This window comes from Canis lupus, chromosome 10 (assembly GCF_003254725.2).
Source record: "Canis lupus dingo isolate Sandy chromosome 10, ASM325472v2, whole genome shotgun sequence".
NCBI classification, from domain to species: Eukaryota; Metazoa; Chordata; class Mammalia; order Carnivora; family Canidae; genus Canis; species Canis lupus.
This window is the reverse complement of record NC_064252.1, coordinates 26,563,487-26,582,327: the sequence shown is the minus strand read 5'-3', so window position 1 is coordinate 26,582,327 and position 18,841 is coordinate 26,563,487. Positions and strand designations below refer to the sequence as shown.

The 18,841-nt window shown below is 52.5% G+C and overlaps 1 long non-coding RNA gene and 1 pseudogene across 3 annotated transcripts; both read left to right on the top strand.

The window, feature by feature from the left end:
• The first annotated feature begins 1,671 nt into the window (after positions 1-1,671).
• On the top strand, positions 1,672-8,688 carry LOC112667684 (uncharacterized). 3 transcript variants are annotated; one of them, XR_003141243.2, is made up of 4 exons: positions 1,672-1,797; positions 5,884-6,092; positions 7,347-7,480; positions 7,974-8,688. It is a non-coding gene; the product is annotated as an uncharacterized LOC112667684 (long non-coding RNA). The 3 variants fall into 3 exon arrangements; XR_007413445.1 differs by lacking the exon at positions 1,672-1,797 and adding an exon at positions 1,814-1,993; XR_007413444.1 differs by lacking the exon at positions 1,672-1,797 and adding an exon at positions 2,066-2,394.
• Positions 8,689-17,121: 8,433 nt separating this feature from the next.
• On the top strand, positions 17,122-18,841 carry LOC112675180 (suppressor of cytokine signaling 5-like; annotated as a pseudogene).

Genomic DNA, 18,841 nt, shown 5'->3' with positions numbered 1-18,841 from the left:
CAGACCCCAGATTCCCCGATCTCCCATTCTCTGCTCTTTCCTCGTGCGTCCCCAACCCGCATTCCTCCTCTGTCCAGATTCCCTAAATCATCCAGTTGCACATTTCACAGCCCTGCTCAGAGGAACCAGTGGGCCCCGGTGCCTGGAGTATCAGGCACCGGCTCCTGGATGTGGCACTCAAGACCCTCTGTGATCTGGCTCCAGCGTCTCTTTCCCATCAGGTCTCCCCTCATTTTGTGACACCAAATTCCACTGCAGTCACATGGGCCCCGTTCCGTGCCCAGAACACGTTGGGCTTTCTCAGCAGCATACCTTTGTGCGAGCTGTGACCTGAGTAGAACAGCTGCCCACTTCTTCACTGCCTGACAAACTCCTACCAGCTTTCCCCTCTCCTCCGCATGGCCTCCCTGGTGGCCGGGGCCAGCCCTGAGCCTTCATCGGTCCCCGCCAAGCGTCCTGCCTCACGCCCCAGCTCAGACCCTGCACTGCCTCTTCTATCACTGACTGGGCAGGAACTGTGGAGCCAGCACTGCATGGCCATGCTCTGCGTCTGCCCTGCCCGTGTCATTCACAGTCCAACGTGTTCCTAAGGACTTGAATGGTAGTCTCTGCTGCTCCGGAGCCTGTCTAGCTTTGTCTGAGGTCCTGGTCCCTGATTAGATGGAATGATCCAGATAGAATTCCTGGGCCAGGCCCTCAGCCTGTAGGAGGGAAATCTGAGGCTCGACTGCTGTCCCCACCCCCGCCCAGGGCGGGGGGGCCCCTCTACAAGGTCCCAAGTCTTCCCAGCCTGTCTTTGCCCACCTCTACTGACAGGGAGCTCTGTCCCTTAGGGAGCATCTTGTCCATCTCTGATTGTTCATACTGAGCTGAAAACGGCCTCCGTGGAACTTCCACCTGGTTCACTCGTCCTTGCACTTGTTCATTCAAAGTGCATGGAGCACCTACTGTGTGTGAGCCAATACACCAAGTCACTTAAGCTTCACAACACCTCGGTGAAGCGGCCAGGATGATGCTGTCGGTGATGCTGGTCAAGTGCAAGAGAGATCTCTCTGCACAGAATCCCACAGCTGAGCTGCGGGGGATGAGTTTCCTTCTGAGGGTTGGAGGGCCTGTGCTCTGTCTTCCACTGAACTGGATACCTCTCCTTGCAGGGCCTGGGGAGACATGGGGATGACACCAGCCCATCTGGTGCCCCAAAGCCTTCAGTAGAAGTTACAGAGCTGGGCCTTGGTCAAGTCTAGAGAGGGGACCCAGGGGAGCCAGGCCTACCTTGGAGAGGAGGGGCCTCAGAAGTTGGGGGACTCAGCAGAGGAGCCATTGGGAAGGACCCCTCTTCTTCCCCAGGAGCCTTCTGAGAAGGAAGTATTATTTAACTGACATTGTGTTGGGAGGGGAAACACGGGGTCCTTGGAGCTCAGCCAGCCTCCTGCCTTCGGGCTGTTTGGCTTTGTTTGTTTTTTTGGTCTTTTTTTTTTTTTCCTTTTTCTTCAGGCTAATTGTTCTCATTAAATCTTTTTGTCCTGTTTTGTTTTTTACGAGGCTGACAATGCTGCGCAGTGCTCAGCGCTGCTTCCTGTGTTTCTGCCCCAGCACAGGCCTCCATGGGGCCTTGCTTCCTGTTGTGAGCTGTCGCCATGACGACTTAAGGCCCGGTGGGCTCCATGGGGTGGTGGTGGGGGGAGTAGGGGGGCTAACATGGTTGACATCACCGGGTGAGGAGGCAAGGGTCCCGTCCGGAGGGGGTTGAATGGGGGCCGGGCAGGCAGTGTCGGGAGCCTGGTGCATTGCTGAGGGGTGAGTCACAGCCTGGGAAGGGGAAGAATGCCCTCACATTCTTTTGGGAGGTAAACAAGGTCAGGGAGTGCGGCTGGGATCCTGTTTACCTGACCCTGGCCCCCCGGGGGACCAGGAACCAGTGCAGGACAACACACTGGAACAGAACCAGCCAGACCTCAGGGGCTAAGGGACCAGGAGGGAAGGCCAGGAGAAGGTGAGGGGCCGGTGGCTGGAACCCAGACACCCTTCGAGAGGGCTGGTGGGTACAAGACTGGGATTCAAGTTACAACTCTGCTACATGACAGTTCTGTGACTCTGAGCGGGTCACCTGGCCCCCTGGGCCTCAGTCTCCCCTATTTCTAATGGGCTAACCCCCCTGCGTAGATGGCTCTATTCCCCAGCCACGTGGGGGGTGGTTTGGGAGTGGGCCTGGGGCTGAGTACAGCCCAATGCCCTGCAGACCTCTTTATGCCCCACCTGCCAACAGAGAGCTCAGTCCAGGGCTAGGCACTCCAGACTCTTGGGCCAGGGCAGGATGGCTGCACCTGACCTTCTGGGTCGTGCCCCAGAGGAACAGCCCAGCCGAAGGGCCAAGGATGAGCTCCGAAGGAGGAGGTGGGTACACAGCTGCCTAAGGAGACACCTGTAGAATCACAGGGCTGGAGGCCGTGCAGCTCATGCTCTGCTTCTGACCATCTTCAGCCTTCCCAGAGCCCCGTGTCCTATCCATCCTATCCGTGAACCCCCCGCCTCCCTCCACTGAAGGACAGCCTCCCTGCCCATCACAACAACAGGTCCAGAGGAGCCCCTCTGAGCCAATGACCATCACAATGGTCAAGCTCTGGGATTCACTGGTGCTGGGATCCTGCAAGAACAGCCAGAGAGAGGCCTAGAGCTGACCTTCCAGCCCCTGTATCTCAGAGACAGACCTTTGCCAACTGCAAAACGAACAGCTGCCAACAGGAAGGGGCTGCCTTTATGCAGCACGCCCCCAACCTCTGCAGGTGCCAGGGCGGGTGGGCACCAGGAGACGGCCCCCAGCAGCCCCAGTGGCATTGAGGCCACCTGGTCTCCTGGCTGAGAGCAAGGACGTCAGTGTCAGACTGGCCTGGATCAAGTCTGGCTTTGCCACTTGCCAGCTGGTGCACTCGGGCAAGTTCCTTAGCCCCTCTGAGCCTCAGCTTCTTGATCTGGAAAACAGACTCTCCCAGGGTTGCTGTGAGACGAAGGGAGTTAATACACACGAAACGCTTAGTACATAGTAGGTCCTCAGCACATGCTGAACCCACGCAGACCCACCGTGTCCTCCCCTGCATGCCAGGTCCCTAGGATCCCCCGGACCTGATGCCTATCCCAGGGCAGGACCTGGTGCCCATTCCAGGGCAGGAGCACTGCCCACCACATGCCCTGAGGTTTTCCCATAAGGGGGCTGGGCTTGGGCTTCCCTGGACAGGGAATATCCTGTTCTAGGAGTGGGGGGAGGAAGAGGAGCGGGAAGGACACAGCCGCTCCACATTCCTGGCATTCTTGGCGGCGGCTGTGTCCAGCTGCCTTGAGCTGCCACTGCTGGGGCATTGGCCTAGTTCCAGGCTGTCTCGTCCTGGCAGGACAGCATCCCACTTGGGGTGTCCCTTGGACTTGAGGTGCTGGGGGAACCCCTCTGGTCCTAGTCCCACCCACAGAAACAAACAAACCCCTAACCTGAAAGGAAAGGTTTGGGAGGTCTGGGGAGAGTCAACAGGGAAGGGGTTTGGGCTTTGGGTTTTATCTTTTGGGGTTCCCCAGCCTGCTCCCCTACCGCCAGGGAAGCCCTTGAGAGTGGCCAGAGGGCAGAGGTGGATGGGTGGAGAGAGGAGAGGCAGAGGGCTCCTGGGTTCTAGCCTCTAGTGGCTGGCACAGTTGTTTTCATTCTCTGAGACTCAGTTTCTCCATCTACAAAAGGAGAGGGCTGCCTCCCTCCTTTAGCAAGCTCAGCCTTGCTACACTGTGGTGCTGTGACCTAGTCGTCCCTTCTTCACAGAGCCTCTTCCCCCGACCAAGCAGGGAACCTTGGCCTGGCCCTTCACTGAGCCTGGTCCTAGTGCAAGTTAAGCTGTTCTCACAGTTTCCCCGGGACCACCTCCACCTCCACCCAGCAATGGCCTGCAGGCTTCTGAGACTCTGAAAACTGGTAACAACACAGTCCCAGGCTGCTCTCGCTCTGGAGCCTCCTCCCTGGGTGTTTCTCGGGGGTCCTGGGAGGGAAATGACTTGTCCAAGATCCCACAGTTAGCTGGGTCGAGCTGACTCTGGACCTCAAGCATTGGAGGCTCCTCCCTAAAGCCACCCAGAGCTGAGTTCATTCTTTTCCATGTTTCCCTGCAAACAGCCTCTGGTTTCAGACCGTGAGAGCCAGAGCAGTCTGGGAAGGAGCCCAACGGGGCAACTCCCCAGGGGTCCACATCAGAAGCCTCCTCTCCTCGGGAGACCAAGCCTGTGAGCAGGTGACCCCAGACACAGGCACCTCCTCCTGTCCCTGCCCTGCCTTCTGCAGTTGGGGAGCGTGGAGGAGTCAAACAGGGCCCAGCAGGGAAGGCACAGAGGCTGCCCCGGGGGTTGGGCACATCTGAGCTCAAGCCTGGGTGCCAGTCTCCCTCCCTCTGTTCCCTCCTGCGGCTCTAGGACCACTGCAAGCCCCTCTGCCCCGTCCTAGAGACCCTCCACGACGCTCAGGGCCCATTGCAGAGTTCAAGAGTTCACTCTGGCTCTGGGGACAGAGACCAGGGGACCTGGCCCAGACCACATGGGGAGGCAGAAAGAGCTCTTTGCCCGAGTCAGGAGTCCCAAGAGGTCCCTTCACTTGGACCTGAGCACCTGCATTGACCGTTGGAGAGGTGGACAACGTGGTCCCTCTGGGCCAGTCCCTCGCCGACCCTCTGTGGTCCCAGGATTCTGAGGTTTGGGTTTTTGGTTCTGTGAACACCCACCGCCCTCTGCATTCCCTTGACAGCATTAAGCAGAGGAAGCCCTGTTCTGTCACCTGCCTTTGTCTGGGACTTGCCTCTCTGAGGGCAGCCAAGGTCCTGCTCCCGACAACCTCACCTTCCCCATCGCCCGATCCCCCTGAAAGCCCAGACACCCCCGAAAGCCATTGCCTCCACATTGCCTGGCCCCGGTCTGCTTCCTGCCTGCTTATCCTGTGTGTGTCTGTCCTGACATCTGTCTGTCTGAGGGACCACAGAAGGAAAAGGCTGGAACACACCCTGCTGGGTCCACGTGACCAGTGCCCTCTTAACCCTCCGCTGGGAAATCACCTCGATTGTGGAGATTGCCACGGGAGTGTGCGCCAGCGTGTCTGTGGGCCTGGAGCGTGTGTGTGCGTGCGTGTGTGTGTGTATGCATGTCACACGGGGCGCGTGTCAGGATTTTCTGTGTGTTGAATACTTGGTGAAATGGATTATGAGAAAATGAATGGAATGGGTGGAATATTATGCAACCATTAAATATAATATCTTTGAAGAACTGTGATGACATAAAAACCAGTACAATAGAAAATTTAGTAAAAAAAGAAAAAAAGTGCACCCAAAAGAAAAAGTTGAAGCGAATACCCCAAATGCTAATAATCGTTATTTCTGGACTGCTAAATTGTGAATAATCCTGCCTTTCCTGTATGCTCTTGGATGTTTACAACATTTTCTGCAATGTGACTTGTTTTAGAATCAGAAAAGGGAAAGAGAAGTAATAAAAAACAAACTAAAGATGAAGCCGAAAACAAACGTGATTTAAGATCAAAGAAACAAAGGCCTAATGAAAAATATTAAGGATAAAACTAAGCCAAATGTTCAGCTCAAGGTAGCAAACACTGAGTGAGCACCTACTGTGTACTAAGGCTCTGCTGAGTGTGGGGTTACGGAAATGCTCAAGATGTAGTCCTCCCTGGCGAGTGCACTGTCCATCAGGAGGGTGGGACAGTCACCCATCACAGGTAACACAGACACAGATGTACTGTGGGTTCCCCTCCACTGCCCACCGAGAGGGCACCAGAGAAAGTGATGAGTGAATCAGGAGGGCTTCAGGGAGGAGGTGACTCCTCATATGAGGTGTTGGTTTTTTTCTTTTTTTAAGATTTATTAATTTCAGCGAGGAGAAGCAAAGGGAGAGAGAGAGAGAGAGAATCCTCAAGCAGACTCCTCTCTGAGCATGGAGCCAGACACAGGACTTGATCCCAGGACCCTGAGATCACGAGCCGAGCAGAAATCAAGAGTCGGTTCGAGCCCCCCAGGCGCTCCACAGGAGGACTTCACGGAGGGCATGCAGTAATGGAGAGAAGCGTGGTAGGTGGCTAGGGGACCACCCTTTGTCTGGAACAGGAGTGACACACAGGCTGCAGCTCATCGGAAGTCTGTGGTGCTGATATTCTGAGAGATATTCTGGAGCTAAGCCAGCACTCACGGGGAAAGAATGCAAGGATTGATTAGCAATTCATTCATTCATTCAAGAAATATTTCGTGAGGACCTACTATGTGCCATGCACTGTCTGGGGATCCTGCAGTGCAGCTTCCATCTCAATGGAGGGAAATGGGCGATTGAACAATTAGAGTTAAATATACGGTATGGCACATGGTAAGAAGCGCTGTGAGGAAAGACGAGGCTGTGGCAGGTGGGGGTTCAGTGTATGCAAGGCAGTCTGGGAAGGCTCCCCCACTGTGGCATTTTTTTTTTTTAATTTTTTTTTTTATTTTTTTATTTATGATAGTCACAGAGAGAGAGAGAGGCAGAGACACAGGCAGAGGGAGAAGCAGGCTCCATGCACCGGGAGCCCGACGTGGGAATCGATCCCAGGTCTCCAGGATCGCGCCCTGGGCCAAAGGCAGGCGCCAAACCGCTGCGCCACCCAGGGATCCCCACTGTGGCATTTTTTAAAAAGATTTTATTTATTTATTTATTTATTTATTTATTTATTTATTTATTTATTTATTCATGAGAGACAAACACAGAGAGAGAGGCAGAGACACAGGCAGAGGGAAAAGCAGTCTCCCCATGGGGAACCCAATGCAGGACTCAATCCTGGGACCCCGGGATCATGACCTGAGCCGAAGGCAAACGCTCAACCACTGAGCCACCAAGGGGTCCCCCCAGTGTGGCATTTGATCAGAGACAAAAGGAAGTGAAGTGTGGAGTCCAGAGGCGGAGGGCTTCAGGTGTGTGTGTGGGGAGCACCTGCAGTGCCCCAGGGTAACATAGGCAACATGAGGTCAGCATGGGGCCTGTAGGCCCTTGTGGGGCTGCAATGAGGACCTGGGCTTTTACTCTGAGCAACAGCAGGGGCTGTGGAGAGGTGTGAACAAAGAAGTGCACCACCTGACTTGGGCTGTATAGTAAGCCTGCCCTGTGGCAGCCTGGGGTGGGGGTGGGGTGCAGAGAGGGGCAGAGGGAGGTGGGGCACGAGGCTGGGCTGCCAGTGTAGGGGTGTCGAGAAGGAGTGGGAATCTCAGCATATTCTGAAGCGGAGGGGACGGTGCTCACAGATTCCAAGACGTGGGCCCCAGGGCTCCGGAGGACAAAGGATGACTCTGAGACATCCACAGGGCACAATGGGGCAGGCAGCCAGACCCGGGAGTCTGAAGTCCAGGTCCCAGCTGGGGACACACATTTGGCTGTCATTGGCTTGTGGACCCATGAGCTACGATGAGATCACTCTGGGAAAGAGTGTCGACAAACAGTAAGTCCAAGGATTGAGCCCTGGGCTCCCCCAACAATTTATTGTTTGGGGAGATGAAAGGGGACCAGCAGCGTGGGGGAGGGGGAGCTCAAGAGAGCAGTGGAACAAATAGAATTCCTGCAGAGAGGTGGGTGCAAGCCTGGTGGGAGAGGCTTAGGCTAGCAACAGGGGAGAGAAACTCAAAAGGGGAGGGCAAGACGCTTCCCAGGAGCTTGGCTGTACACGGGAGCTGCAGTGGTGTCCTGAGACCCAAGTAAGAGGCTCACAGGGCCCAAGTCATCCTGCTCTCCCCGCTGGTGGCCCAGGAGGAGCTGTTTACCCCTGGAGGTGGTGGGGACAGTGGACAGAGCTCGGTCTAGACTGGGTGTCCACACACAGGTGCTCAGGGCCCCTCAAAGTGTGGGTGGAGCCAAGGGTGAGAAAAGAAGGGGACGGTCCCGAGACCAGGGCCAGGGCCACATGCCAGGGCCACGGCCAAGGCTGGCTCCCGCAGGCCGCGGTGTTCCAGGAGTCAGAGAATTCCGAATCCCAACTCTTCATTAAGAAGATCGACTTCTAAAAAAAAAGAAGAAGAAGAAGATCGACTTCTCTGTCTCTGTCTTCTCTGCACTGGGAGCAGCTCTCGTGCCACAGCCCCTCATCCACTGAAGTGGACGCCTGTGCAAAGCGTGTCTCCACCCCCTTCTTGGGCAGGAGTGCCTCTCAGCTGTCCATCACTGTCTGCAGCAGAGCTAAAACCACCAGAGTCACTGACAGATGAGAGCCTAGCTGCTTGGCAGCCCCACGTCCCCTGACCTCACTTATTCCCAGCGCAGCTTCCCACCCAGAGCTATTTCAAGGGACACGGACACAGCAGCCAAGTTCACTGGGGCTGGGGCTGGGGCTGCCGCAGGAGGGGCGGCTGGTTCTGGGGCTGCATCGCGACTGGGTTTGGGGGCCTCATCACTGGTGATGCCAGGAGCCCCTCTCTGAAGCCACAGCTCTCCTCCTACCCCTGGGCTTTGCCCTCTCGGAGGCCATGGGGCTCTTGTGCCTGATGCTGGCTGTTCCCCTCCTTGTTGCCGTGGGAAGGAGCCGTGTCCACTTCCCACAGGTCTCGACTGCCCTGTATGTTCTTTCTCCTACACCTCTCCGGGCAGCCTGGGGAAAGTGGTTGGCTCAAGGTTTGGCAGAGGGAAGACAAATAAATACTGGATTGAAAAGGAAAAGACAAAAGATCTACTTCTCAAGTAGAAAGAGCTTGTATTTGATTTCACACATATTTAACGTGGTTATGCCCCTAGTGTACGCAGACTTCCATCTGGACCCTTGCCCCAAGCCCTGCCAATGCAAGGGCTGACCTGGGAGCAGACACCATGAGTGACGGGGTGAAGATAGGGTTGTTTTTTTTGGTTTGATGCAGGTTCTTTTGGCTTTTAAGATGGGAGAACTAGCATTCTCTCCCAAAGAGTGAAGCCAGAGAGGGGAAACTGGCGTGGCGGTACAGATTGAGCGAGGACTGCAGGAGGGATGGGGCCCAGCGCACGCGTGAAGGGCCGTCCCTCGGGAGACTCACAGGTACTCCACCCACGAAACCCACAGGGAAGGCAGCCCGAGCAGGTGCAGGGCCCAGCAGGAGGGTGGGTGGAGCACATGGATGTTCTCCCATGATTCCTTCTCTTATTTCGCTGCAAAAGGAGCGCCACCACGGGCTACAAATAAAGGCCCCGGGGGTTTGAGGTGGGAGGAGAAGGTATAAAAGAATCCTCTTATATGGAAGGGAAGCAAGGGGACCAGAGCAATGTAGCAGCGCTGCCCAACAACACGCTGGCAGATGCACTTTCCCAAGACAGCCACCACAACACCTCCCATCCCACAGGCACTTCTAGAACCTTCCACCCTCTCACTAAGGAGTGGAGGCTAAAAAAAAAAAAAAAGGAGTGGAGTCTAATTCCCCTCCCCTTGAACCTGGGCAGGTTGGTGACTCACTCCTCAGCAACAGATTGTAGTGGAAGCGACACTGCGACACTCCAGAAGTAACATGGGAAATGCTCCCATCTTGTAGGAGACTCCCACTAGAGCCCTGAGCCGCCATGCTGCGAGGAAGCCCAAAGGAGCCCACGCAGAGAGACCCTGTGGAACAGCTCTGAGGTCATGGAGAGGGAGAGTCCTGCCAGTGCCCAGATGCTTCAGCTCCAGCCGCCATGTGACTGCAACTCTCTGAAACTCTGAACAACCCAGCTGAGCCCCTCCCAATCCATGAGAGATGATAAAATTATAGTTGTCTTAAGCCTTTACTTTATGACCCAGAAATAGCTCATTGGAACAAACACCAAGGGCCAACTTGAGACTTACAGTCGTGAAATTAAGGTGGCACCCCCTTGGCCGGGTGACACCCATTTCTTCAGGGACAGAAGGCTGCACAGTCACCACAAGCTTCTCTTCCTGTATCGAGGGAGGAGTAGAGGATGAGGAGGAAATGTTGAGAGTACTGGGTCCTGGGTCCCAATGAGAGCTATTTCTCTTCCACGCACATGCCAAGTCCTCTCTGATTTTAGCAATACGGAACTCAGCCGCCATCCTCAGATGAACTAGGGTCGGGGGAGACAGGAGCCTTCCCAGAGAGAGGCCTGGGGACTCGGCAGGCTGGGTGCTCAACCCTTCCCACTTGCCTGAGGCCTTCGGCACCCAGCCAGTGGAGTGGGGAAAGGCTGGAGAATTGGTGAGCCTCGGTGCTCCCATCTGAAAAACCCACTTAAGACCTCTCAGTGTCTTCTGCTTCTGAGACTAAGGCTGCCACAGGGACATGTTTCCACACAAGCCCTGCCTGCACTGCCCGGGGCTCCATTCTGTAAGCCTGAGATGCAGGAGGACAGGAGGCCTGGCCCTCTTTCTGCTATAAGCCTTGTTCAGGATTTTTAGGTTCCAAGTAACAAGAGACCCAACTCAAGGTGACTTTAAAAACTAAAATCTGTGGGCTGTGTACTAAGTGAAAAAAGCACATGGGTATTTGAGGTTTCAAGCAAATTTGGATCTGGACTGGTCCTATAAATAAGCGGTCAGGACCTGGTTTCTCTGCCTCCATCTCTTGGCTCCAGGTTCTGGCATTTGCTCCGGTCTCAGGATGGCCTCCACTCGGCTCTGGGTCTACCTTCTTCTCTTCACCTTCTTCTCTTCGCATGCAGTGGAGAGAAAGTCTACCTGCTGGAGAGCTTAAGCAGAGGTCTTTGCTCTGGTTGGACAACCTGAGTCACATGTCCACCCCTGAACCAATCACAGTAGCCATGCGATGAGCTATAGTAATTGCTTTGAACACATCAGGGCCCACCACAGCTGGGAACCTCAGGGTCTGGTCAGGGCGGAGGGAAGGGAATGGATGCCAAGGAGGGAACCATAGGGTGTCTGCCACTGTAGCACACACCCAAGAACAGCAGACAAGGACCTGAGGCATGTCCCTTAGTCTGCCCTGCAGAACCTCCTGGAGACTTCGTGCTCTGTCAGAGAGGAAGTGGTTGAGCCTTGGAAGGGGGGAATCTCCCATCAGGGCTATTTCTAGTACCATCTGCCCATCTGGCCAGCCCGGAGCCCTGGGATGGGGGCAGCCACCATTGGCCAGAACCCAGGGCGTGCCTGGGACACTTGGGCAGCTGGGGACTGAGTAAGCTGGAGAGGGCTAGGGCAGGGGAGCCATCTGACTCTTCTCTAACATCAAAAAAGGGAACAGGAAAGGTCAGCTTAGGCTCCAGGAAGGATCCAAACAAGGAGCGTGACAAAAGCAGATAGCCCGGTCCATCTGGGCTTCACTCAGCTGGATCCTTCCATACCTTGCTCACCCAAGAAGCCAGGGAGCAAGGCTTGGTGGGGTTTACCCCATTGCTCAGATGGGGAGGCCGAGGCCCCGAGACATGTAACTGACTCAAGGTCACCCAGAGGGGTGGGGACAAAGCCAGAATATGAACCTGACTCTCTCGGGCCAGCCCTCCCCTTCCAGGAGCACAGCTCAGAGGCAGGCCCATCCCACACACAGAGTAATGTGAGAGTGAGGTCACTGGTTGGGGGGACATCCCATCCCCCCATGCTCCCTACTGTCCTGCAGGCTGGGAAGGAGAGAAAGGAGGGCTGCCCAAGGATCCAACTGGCCCAAGTTCAAATCCTGCCTCTGCCACGCTGCCTGTGTGAACGTGGGCAAGTCCGTACCCTCATTTAGGAAATGAAGAAATGAACACTTCCCTTAGAGGTCATGGGGAGGATGATTGACATCACTTATGTAAAGCAGCCAGCACAGTGCAGCCCACGGCGCGTGCTATATTCCTCCCGTCACGGAAGGAGTTTGTAGGGTTTAATTACAGTATCATAGCAGAAATGCTGTGATCTGCCGAGCCCAATGCTGCAAGATGGAGCCCAGGGAAGTCTTCCAAGTAACACTGAGAAACAGAATGGGGGTGGGACTCTGGTGAGGAATTAACCTGCGGTACAGACGCGGGGGACCTCGCTTTCGGGGAGGGAGTCAGGCCCGTTTCCAGCATTGTCCTCGCTGCTCAGCCATAAGTCCAGACACCGCAGAATCGGCTTGCACCCTTTCCCTGGGGGCGAGGACCAGAGGCTCATCCCCCGAGCCTGGACTCACAGGGGCAAGGAGGCTGCAGACAGGGGGCCATTGTCCACCCTGGCTGGGCCCGGTCCCCCCGCTGCCAGCCCGTCTGGGGCTCAGGGTCTTCGCGGCTCGGCCCGGCCATGTGTGTGTATTGGCAGCGGGGTGTTTGTCCCTCGGTCGCCACTGGAGACCCAGATTCTACCACTGGGCACTCTGTCCAGTGTCCCGACGGTGACCCTGGAGCATCTCCGACCGGCAGGCCTGGGTGGGGCCTGGGAGGACAAAGCCGCCTTTCGCTGCTGGCAGCTGGGTGGGCAGAGTGCGTCAGCTCGTCGGCCAGCCAGCGGGACTGGAAGTCAGCCTTGTGGCCGCACCCCGCCCCCAACGCTCCATCACCACGCACATCTTGTCTTTGTCGTGACGCGGCGTGACAGATGTCGCTTGTCCATTGTGCTGCTGAAGCATCCCTAGACCCCGACCCCTGCCATCCAGCCGCACAGCCGCTGCCCTGGTCAGCTCCTCCCCGGCACCCCTGCCTCCTGGGCTCACAGTCTGTCCTGCCCATGCAGCCAGAGGTGGTCGTGGGGGGCGGGGGGAGCTTTTACAAATGCGGTTCAACCCCATCAGTCCCTGGTGTCAAATCCGGTGACTATTTGCAAAACGTACACCTGACAAAGAATTCATTTCCCAAGTATATAAAGAACTCCTACAGATCAAGAAGGAAAAAGAGAGGCAACAAGTGAGAAAGGAGGAAGAGACTCTCAGCAGGCCTTACACCAAAGAGCTTCAGCATGTGGCCTATAAATCCACGGAAACATCATTAGTCATCAGGGGAATGCAAACTAAAACCACAATGAGGTATCACCACACACCCACCAAAGTTGCTAAAATGAAAATTATAGGAAATAGCAAGTGTGGGTAAGGACATGGAACTGGGACTCCGAGGACACGGGGGCTGTAGGGAGCGTATCTGGTACAACCACTTGGGAAGACACTTTGGCATCGTCTGCCCTCTCTCCAGCACCCCCACCCCTGGGTTTATGTCCAAGACAACAGCATGCATATGCCCACCGACCGAAAGACATAGACAAGATCCTTTGTTGCAGCTTAACTCACAGTGGCCAAAGCCCAGCAATAACCCGAATATCCATCAACAGTACAATGGAGTAAGAATAGTGCTTGAGGTACAAGCACCGCAGCCACGTGGATGCATCTCACACAGTGTTGAGGGGCAGAAGCGGGACACAAAGGTGTAGCTGCTGCGTGATTCCATTTATGTGAACTTCAGAAACAGAACTGCAAAAAAAAAAAAGAAAGAAAGAAAAAGAAAAAAGAAAAGAAAGAAACAGAACAGCACAAATCAGAACGGGGACTATCTTTGTGGGGAAAGGAGGCACAGTGCCTGTAGGGGGCGCCACAGGGGGCTTTCTTGGCTGCTGATAATGTCCTGTGTCTTGACCTAGGTACTGGTTACACTGGTGTGTTTCCCTTGTGAAAATCCATCCAGCTGGACATTTAAGGATACAGGTGTTTTTCTTTACATATTTTGTTCTTCAATAAAAAGATCAAAAAGAAAAAGAAAGAATCCTTTGCCTACATTGCCCCAAATCCTCCTGGTGGTTCCCAGCAGTTTATTGCCCAACGTCTGGACATGCCATGTAGTTCTCTCTGCCTGGAACTCCATTATCCAGTTGGCAAACACTCTGCTCTGGGGTCGCCACCTCCACCAGGAAGCCCTCCCTCCTGGCCCCAGACAGAGGTGGTTTCTCTGTCCTCAAGGAGCCACAGGCACCTTCATTTCAGCCCTTAGTCTTCTGACAGTCACGCCACAGCATTTACTGAACACTTGTTATGTGCCAGGCACATACACTTGTGGATAAACATCATAAATAATAGGTTACAGTTAAAAAAATTAAATAATTGTAGAAATAGATGCTGACAAATTGCAGTGAATGCCCTGAAGGGAAGTCCAGGAAGTCAGTGGAGAATAGTGCCGAGGAAGGGGGGCTGGTTTACGAGGCGCTGAGCGCAGAGACCCAGAGAACACATGGGAGCCGGGCCAGGAGAGACTGCAGGGGGAATCTCCAGGCTGAGGGCACCCTGCTGACTGTGGCTGAGGGTGGGGGTCAGCATGCCTCTTCCACCCTGATTTCTCAATCCCGGGAGTATAGCACAAGGCAGGACCCCTTGAGGTGTCTAGGGGGATTTTAGGGATGAATGAGTGACTGAATGAATGTTGAGAGTCTGGAGGAGACAGACCCAGGAGATCACAGGCAGGGTGTGGGGGCCTTGAGGACACTGGTTGCCCCTTCACAAATGCCCACCTCCAGCTGGCAGAGCCAATGCAAGAAATAAAGTTTGGGGTTCCCGGAAACACAGACCCCACCAGCAGCAGCAGCGAGTGAGCAGAGGCACAGGCCAACGATTCCTTCCTTTGTTCGTTCTCACACTTGGTAAACATTAATTGAGTATGAGCCGTGTGCCAGGCTCTATAGTAGGGGCTGTTCCCTTTGCCTCTCATTCATTTAACTCCCAGCAGCTATTTCAACTTCTGGGATCTCTGGGGCTTTAAGGTCTCCCTACTTCTGGATGTTTGCTCATCCTAGACCTAGTCCTCAGTCCACCGGACCAGGCAGGACTCTCCCGTGATCACCAGGGAAAATCCCAGGGAACCTTGGGTTATACTGCCTGGTTGTTGACAAGCCTAAACATGATTTAGAAGGTGGTTGTTCACCTTGCCAAAATAATATCTGCTTTACCAGAGAATTCCCAGTGCTGTTTTAGTCTTCTCAATAGGATTTCCCAGACACTGCTATTGGGGGCATGAGCAGGTACTGTCCTTCCAGAACCAATAAGCCAGGCCTGGAGCAATTATGACAGTGTATGCCCCAGACCCAGCCACCCCACACCTCAGTGGTAACCCCGGAGCACATTACACCCATCACCACGAAGCATGCTCAAGATATTCCTGGCGGCACTGCTTGCAGCTGCTGTGAAGTACAGGCAACCAGGTGTCCCTCACTAGGGAAATTGTTAAGGAATGAGGTGGATGCACATGGAAAGTAGAGAAGTAGCCCATCTGTAAAACAACATGGGTCAAACCAAAAGACCTGGTTTTGAGTAAAAAAGGAGATTAAATAAAATGGGACATCAGACATGATGTCATTTGTGTAAACTTAAAATGGATACACATACTCCTAAAAAGCTACATGCTTGTAGACAGTTTACATTTATTTTTTTAAATCTTTTTAAAGATTTTATTTATTTATTTATTTATTTATTTATTTATTTATTTATTTATTTATTTATGAGAGACACAGAAAGAGAGACAGAGACATAGGCAGAGGGAGAAGCAGGCTCCATGCAGGGAGCCTGATGTGGGCCTGGATCCTGCGACTCCAGGATCACGCCCTGGGTTGAAGGCAGGCACTCAACCACTGAGCCACCCAGGTGTCCCTATACATTTATTTAAGGGCATATCCTGAGTATGTTAGAAGAGGAGTCTTTGGATGGAGAGGAATAGGGGCTGGGTCAGGGATGAGGGGAGATACACACACACACACACACACACACACACACTTTATATAAAATAAGAGAGGGCCTTGCATGGAGAGTGAAAGTATATGAAGAACAAAAGTGTTTTTTTTTTTTAAGAACAAAAGATTTTAATTAACTGAACAACCTCCACTTGAAATAAAAAGTAGAATTTAAATTTAAATCGTACTGCTTCTGAGAAGTAATAGATGTACTTTTTCTTATTCCTCCCACTAAGCACAACTAAAACCCTGATCATAATATATAAAATAAGCCCAAGGAGGCTCTGAAAGAAGGGGAGAAGAAGGCAGATTAGCTAGAGATCACAGGACTCAAAGAACAACAACCGGATGAGTTTCTTGGCGGTCAGTTTTTTTTTTTTTTTTTGCCTCATATCTCAGACTTGAAGCTAAAGAAGCCAGCAATCTGGAAATGCCATGGGGTTTGGATATCAGCCCCGCCCCTCCAAAACAACAAAAGCCTACTCTATCTAGCCAAGGAGCCAGAAAAGAGGCAGCCAACAAGACAGAAACATTTTAGACAATAATTATGGTACTCCAGCCAAACCCTTCAGAAAAATCTGTGGCCCCCACCATGTCAGCAAGACCACATGGGAAACCTAAACTGCCCCCTTCAGCAGTATATAAGGTACTCCAATCTCTCTGCCAGAATGCTTTCAGGGAAAGCCAAGGAGGGGGCTGGGACTTGCAACAATAGAGAGCCACACTAACTGTTGCATCAACAGAGGTCAAGTGGGGAATTTGGACTTCTAACCCTATTTGGCAGCAATGAGGCACTTCCCCAAGTCCCCACTTAAGCAGCATCCCAGGAAACTAACTAAAGCAGAAGGCTAAGTAAGATACAGAGCCTCATTGCATAATGCCCAAAATATCTAGGTCTCACTGGAAAAATCACTCTGCCAAAAGCCAGGAAGATCTCAAGCAGAATGAGCAAAGATGCCCACACCAAGATAAGAGAAGTGTTACAAAACACATCTGAAATAAATGAAAACAATTAAAAGTCTCAGCCAAGAAACAAAAGATATAAACATTTAAAATATCACTTACAATTGCTTGAAAATAAAATAAAATGCTTCGGTGTAAATCTAGCAAAACATGTGCACAGGACTTGAGGGCTGAAAACTCACAGACAGCTGATGAAAAAAATAAAAAAAAGACAAAGAAATGGAAAGATATACTATGTTCATGAAGACAATTCAACATAGTGAAGATGTCAATTTTCCTCAAATTGGCATAAGAACTCAATGCAGTTCTTATAAAAACTCCAGCAAAATGTTTTGTTGATATAGAAAACATTATTCTAAAACTGATATGGAGGGAAAGTATTTTCCATTTCAGTGGAGGTTGGGGAGAGGAGAGAGGGGGAAGGGTGAAAGGGGTGGGGGCTGGCTGGAGGCTTTGTCCAGAGGAAGTGAGATTGCACTCTATCAGACAGCCAGAGGGACAGGACAGGACTGTCCACTTGGCCGCAGGTGCCCCCGGATGAGGCTGAGCCCCAACAAATCTTATAATCAATGGATAAAGTGGGGAAGATGTGGAATCGCTTCCAATACAGTGTCAGGATCTCTTCGGTCACAAGGGAGGGAGCTGTAGTGAAAATGTGGACATGTACTCCAACAGGTGTTTGTGAAAGAAAGATAAGTACAGGAGACTCTGCTCCTCAGCAACAGAGCCGTCCCTTAAGAGAAAATGTGGCCTTGCAACTGGGATGAGACCCTTCTAAGAATTCTTCAAGGAGAAACCAAAACTGTGCCACTGAAATTCCTCAGATTGTTGAAATAAGCATTGAAAAGGATCAGGAGCCATGTGTCACCCTGGGAGTAAGACTCACAAGAAGAGATCCCTCGGCAGCCTCCATGAGGTGGAGAGAAAAAACGTTCCTGTTCTACAAAGATACAGAGTTCATTGGAAACTGATAAAAAGTTTGGTGGAACTGGAAGCAGACTCTCAAAAGAGAGCTCAAGTGCAAGCTCCATGTGTGATACGACAGCGTGTCGGCAGAAATGTAGGAAGGTGCTCTTGGAGACAGAGGTTGCAGGATACTGTGGGCTTGTGTTTTCCCCCTGAGAACTTACAACAAGCAATCAAAACCCCTTTTTTTTCTAATAAAAGAAAAATATACATTTCAGAATTAACGCTTGACAAATGCCCATTTCCTGCTGGCTCAAATTTAGCCCTCAAATTTTGGCATTTGATTAAACAGCAGACAGCCCCCGTGAACCCACACTCAACAGTCTTTGATACATGTGATCCATCCTCTGTGTCTAGAGATGAAAAAGATAAACTTCAAAAGAGAGAGAGAAGGCGGCTTGGTATTGAAGAAGGGATTGAGGGATCCCTGGGTGGCGCAGCGGTTTGGCGCCTGCCTTTGGCCCAGGGCGCGATCCTGGAGACCCGGGATCGAATCCCACGTCGGGCTCCCGGTGCATGGAGCCTGCTTCTCCCTCTGCCTGTGTCTCTGCCTCTCTCTCTCTCTCTCTCTCTCTATGTGACTATCATAAATAAATAAAAAAAATTAAAAAAAAAAAAAAAAAAGAAGAAGGGATTGAGTCTCCTCCCAATGCACAAATCCATATATTTGAAGCCACTGCACAGGTTAATCCGTTATATAAACCGGGACCAAAGTTAGCTCCTGAATGAATGAAGTGAAGTGCGGACAATACGGCAATTCTGCAAACTAACTATGACTCAGAAGAGGACGCTAACACCCTGTGTCTGCAGTCACGTAGGCAGAGGAAGGTCAGGTGTCTGGAGACAGCCGTGCCCACGTTAGCAGACAGGGAGCTGGGAAAGTCCATTTGCAGATGGATTGTGTACACCACCTTGTGCTGGACTTGCTTCAGATGACGGGGAAATCCCTGTTACTGGGGATCGATGGACCTTTCTGAACAGAAGCCTCCCTTGAAGGGAAACCTGAAGGCACATTCTTGCTCGGGGACTCTGCCCAAGAGGACTGCCTCTTCTGTGAATAATTGACCATGACCCATGACCCATGTGTACTTGGCTCCTCCACTCTAACCGGACTTCGGGAACATTAGAAAGATCCCAGTTTTTTGAACGATCACTTACTTTATTATTAAAAAGACTTTTTCTGTTAGCCTGCACTATATCTGCCATGCAGTAATCTGTAGATGCCCCACACATGATGAAATTGTTGGACTCCCTTTGCCAACAATGTTACAGAAGTTTTTGAAAGAGTGTCTATCCTGTACCATCAATGTTACAGGATTTTGA